The 4,983-nt window shown below is 48.6% G+C and overlaps 1 long non-coding RNA gene across 1 annotated transcript in view; it reads right to left on the bottom strand.

The window, feature by feature from the left end:
• LOC109323764 overlaps positions 1 to 2,545 on the bottom strand; it is a 5,389-nt gene extending 2,844 nt beyond the window's left edge. The window contains exons 1-2 of the long non-coding RNA XR_002104751.1: positions 2,403 to 2,545; positions 419 to 421 (exon numbers count right to left, since the gene is read on the bottom strand). This is a non-coding gene — a long non-coding RNA (uncharacterized LOC109323764). The remainder of the gene's footprint in view (positions 1 to 418; positions 422 to 2,402) is intronic.
• Positions 2,546 to 4,983: the final 2,438 nt, after the last annotated feature.

The following is a 4,983-nucleotide window of genomic DNA, read 5'->3' as shown; positions in this document are numbered from 1 at the left end:
CCGGGAGTCTCTGCCACCCACTGGAGCCTACCCTGGAAGGAGCCCGAGGAGAATCCCAGTCCTTTGCTGCCTCCCCCCGGATCCCATCAGGCACAGCTCAGCTGCTCTACAGAAACAGGCATAGGAAGAGGGAAATGGCAGGAGGAAAAGGGAGGGGAAAACTAGAGGAGGGAGGAAAGGCCCCTGTGGAAGTCAAAGGAGTGGTAGTGGGGGCTCTTATTGGGTCTGCAGCAATCTGGGCTTGACCTCTAGGGGCTGAGACTTGAAGCAGCCCCTTTGTTTTCAGTGCAGCAGCACCCGAGTCAGAGTGACAGACAGCTGGACAGACAGAGAGCTGCAGGGGATCAAAACTCCCCCCCACATAAAGGGCACAACTGGGTATTTTGTCCCCAGCCCAGTCATTACAGAGGACTGGAACTGGCTGAGATTTGGCAGAGCTCACAATTGGCTTTTCTACCAAAGTTACTACCATGTTGTGCATGCTCGGACCTTGTGACCTGGGCCTGAATTACAGGCCATGACTAAGAAGGGTCACAACCCTGAACTCATTAACCATGAGGAAGGGTTGGGGACCAGGCAGAGAGAGGGGCCCAACTGCACCACTTGGCCCAAACCCAAGGTGGCACCTGTGGGGCAGGAGGGATGGACAAATAAGAGAGGTGGCCCTAGGACAAGAAATAGGAATCAGATCCTCCCTCACCTGTATGAGCCTCAGCCAGAGAGACCTGCCACCATGAAGGATTGTTCAGGTCTGAGCCTCTGGCCTGGGGTTCTGGAACTGGCCCTGCAGGCTGATGTCAGCCCTCTATGAGGTCACTGTCTCTCTCGCCCAATGCCTGATATCCAACCAATGCATCTCTATGAGGTCACTGTCTGCCCCACCCAAAACACCCACAATGTCTACCTTGGAAAGTGCTGGAGTGCCAGCAGGTTGGAGACCGGAGCAGCTGTTTGTAGCCTCCCAGCTACAGCTGACCCATCGGTCCCAGTCTGCTTGCAGCAGGGCTTGCAACCTCCCAGCATCCTGCTGGGAGCAGCCAGGGCTCTATGGCTGGCAGCAGCTGCTTAGAGCCTGGGCTGACGGTGGTGTGCCGAGCAAAATGGCCTTGCATGCCATGCTCGCCACGTGCCGGGGGTTGCTGACCCCTGGCCTAGCTTATCCTGTATCCCATCCCTGACAGTGCCCAGTGTCAGAGGCTGGAGAGAACAGTACAAGAGAAGCCCGTCCTGGACAGTGGAGGGACTAGTCTGGCCAGAGGGGACAGTTCTGCCAAAGTCCATGTGGGTGCAAGCTGCCCAGCAGTGTGCGTGACAAAACCAAGGGTGTTTATACATGTGCTCCAGGAGCGTGGGGGGTGGTGCTTATGTAAGAGTGGCTCCAAGAGCCACTCTAATTAAATTCCTGGATCAAGTGCATCACTGTCCCTGCACTGAAGAATGGCGGTGGGGACACTTTAACTACAGCTTGTTGAAAGAGCTTTAGTTAAAGTGCCCCCACCATCATTTTTCAGTGCAGGGACACTGATATACATGAAGCTGGAGTCTGCTAGAATGTGGTAATCACCGTGCTCTAGCAGACTTGGGTCTGCTCCCACACGCTGTAATTTCAGTGTGTTGGAGCAACCTTGCTGCATGTCTGTAGGCGCCCCAGGTGACCAAGTGACAAAACCAAGCTGCAAACACAAGATTTAGGGGAACAGCCTCTGAACTACAGCAAAAGCTCTGTTATCTGGCACCCATAGGGGGTGCCAGATAACCAAATATACCAGTTACCTGAGAGGCGTCTTTGCCTGGCGGGCTGCTGCCCCTCCCGCCGTGTCCCGTCAGCCAGGCTTTCACTCCCTGGTGTCAGTGTGCTGGGAGGGGGCCCCGTGCAGGCATCAGAGTGCCAGGGGACAGGGAGGGGGTTCCTGCACAGACTGCTTTGCCCTGAGCCATGGCCTCAAGTCGGCAATGTGGGACTTCCAGTTTCACTTTTGCTGTGGCGACCAGCATGCCAGTTAATAAAATGCCAGATAACACGGCTTTTACTGTACCTAGACCTTAAATGCTGGAGGCTGTAAGTGAGAGAAAAACAGTGGAAAAAACCCTGGTCATACCCTGTTCACTCTCCTTTTCAGCAGCCACCCACTGGGCACATCTACATGAGACTCTACGTCACCATAGCAATGAGCTACAGCAACATAACTCGTCACTATGGCAATGTAGCGTGGGCAGGCACTAACTGTGATGCTATCGCGCAGTAACTCGTTGCTACTGCATAGTAGGATTGGAAATTACCTGTATACTGCCAGGACTGCACAGTACCAACTGTGCAGTGGGGCACACATACAGACACTGGGCCACTGGGTGACACCAGTAAGTTCTTCATCTTTTAACGCTAAAGTACATTTATTTTTTACAGAAGGTCTTGAGATGACGTTAAAGAAAATGCATTTTTCTCTCCTACAGCATCAGTTATAAGACAGAATTTTTAACCTGAAGACTTTTAAAAAGTTCACTGCTTTCTCGTTTGTGCTATAATGGGTCCTTAAAGTAACAGTGAAGCTGTTCCCAGCCCTACTGGTGCCCCTGACTCCTGAACCGCAACCCCCTACCCCCCCACCGAGCCCTGCTGGTGCTCCTCACTCCCAACCCACAGCCCCGTGCCCACCCCAGCCCTAATGGTGCCCCTGAATCCCAAAACACAGCCCCCTGCCCTCCCGCCAGCCCTGCGGGTGCCCCTCACTCCTGAGCCACAGTCCCTTGCCCATGCAGCACTGCCAGTGCCTTCACTCCCAACCTGCAGCCTCCTACCCCTCCAGCCATGCTGCCCACACAGCTCTCACGCACATGCACGCACACTGCACACACTCTTGACTCTCTTAGCTAGGAGTTTGCGGGGGCCCACACACAGAGCACATGACCTCTGACAGCCAATCAGAAGTCAAGAATGGGGCTAGGGACTCTGTGTCTCTGTGCCTGACAAAGGCAGTGCAAGTGAGAAGTAAGGGTGGGGGATTTTGGGGGTGTCTTTTATTGGATGGACCAGGTATAACATTTGGGAGCAATGTTAGCCAAGGACACATAAGAAGTACACCTGGTGCCCAGAAACTTCTCTAACTAAGCAAAAAAGACTGTGACTGGGAGACAAACATGACAGAAAAAGTAGAAATTGAAGTGGGGAATTCTTTCCCAGCTATACAGTTGGTCCAAGAAAAGATATTCCTAAAATCACTTTGATCCTTACATATTGTCCAGACCACTTTACCCAATGCTCCCCGCCCAAAGCAGTCCCTCCTGCAGCATCAGTTATAAGACAGAATTTTTAGCCTGCACATTTTAAAGAGTTCACTCCTTTCCAATTTGTGCTGTAATGGGTCCTTGAAGTAATGGTGAGGCTGCACTCAGAAACAGAATAATAAAACTTCAATAAAAGGATTTGAGAGAGTTGGGATTCTTCTTTGGAAAAAAGAAAGGAAGGAGAAGTTGAATCATTTTACTTTGAACACAGCTGTAGTCAGCAGTGGCCTGGAGTTACATTTTTTGGAGCATGTTAGTAGTTAAATACCATTTTCTGCTGCTCTCTTGCAAATCTCCAGCTTAATCCACTGCTGTCTGAGAGAGTTTCAGGTGTCCACAGTAGAGCAAATTAGGGTTGGACTACACGTCTAAAATGCATCTCTCTGAAGGTCCTTTAAAGTGTTCAGTGACTGTAGATATTGGTGGGGGGCAATCTTTTTGGGAGCCATACATGGCACAGATTAAGCTTGTGTCCTCCCCAAGTGCCACTCCCAATTCCATTCCTTTCTTTCTGCTCCCTGCCCTGTGCTCCCTGCTTGATCTACCATGTGCCATACACAGAGGTTGGCCACCTCTGCTTTATAGGACCAAGAACTAAATGGAGAATCTGGAATTAAGATTAACTAACAGTAGTAAAGAATCCTGAATTTATTCTAGAAAGTTGACTTTTTATATGGTGTATGGGTTCTCTCTTTTTCCAGTCAGCATTATTTAAGGTTTGGCTGAGGTTTTCAAATTGTTTTAAGGAGTTTGGATGGCCAGGTTTTTGTTAAGTTAATGACAGCCTGACAACTAATTCCTTTGTAACTGCCACGTCATATACGTGGAATTTACCTGGCAACCCATATTTTTGTGTTCTATCACACTACACTTATCCCCTTCCTTCAATTCATAGGTTAATTTCTTTGAATATCAGTGTCATCTATAGTATGCTTGTAACCTCCTGTTTCTTAATTCCATAAAAAAAAATATATAGGTCCTTTTCAGCTGGGGGCTGCCCCGAGCCCTGCTACAAGGTGTGACTGGTGCAAGCAGGCGATAGATGACTGAATGACTGTATGAACTGCATGTAGCAGTACATCAGGAAATTTAGGTGTGGATTGCTACAGGTACTTGGAGAGTATCTCCTGCTTTCAGTATAACTGAGAGGTGTCAAGCTGGCATCTCAGAGCTGCAGGACATTTCCTTGCCATTAAGAATTTGGAAATTACTTTTGAGTACCTGACTGAACACAGGTAATAAGCAACATTCTCTCTACCATTTAAGTATTATGAACCTCAAGATTGCAAGGGTCTCCAAATAAAAATACTTTTTGAAGATCTTCTGCTGCTCTTTAATGTTTTGGAGTGGGGTGTGTGTAAGGGAAGAGGGGGTAGAGGGAAGGGTTTCTGGTGTGGCTGGGATTTTTGGTATGTTCTGAATCCGGTCATTTTTAAATGGGACTTGATTGGGACTTAAATACCTCGTTTCCTTAAGCTTTTTTGAAAACCGGATCCAATCACAGGTTCATATCATTTTTTTTCTCTGAAACATGTAACATGTTTTAAAGCTGAAAATTATGTTGTTCAAGTAAAGAAATAAAGTCTTTTTTTCAACCTGGCTGCTTTTTTCAATCCAAATGAAACAGATACTGAGATGAATGGTAGCAATTATGCTCATTGGGTCAAGTGGTTGGTTTAAGCCACTCGCAGTTATTTCCTG

This window comes from Crocodylus porosus, unplaced genomic scaffold (assembly GCF_001723895.1).
Source record: "Crocodylus porosus isolate Cpor-Errol unplaced genomic scaffold, CroPor_comp1, whole genome shotgun sequence".
Lineage (NCBI taxonomy): Eukaryota > Metazoa > Chordata > Crocodylia > Crocodylidae > Crocodylus > Crocodylus porosus.
The sequence above is the reverse complement of the archived record's forward strand: the minus strand, read 5'-3'. Positions and strand labels throughout refer to the sequence as shown.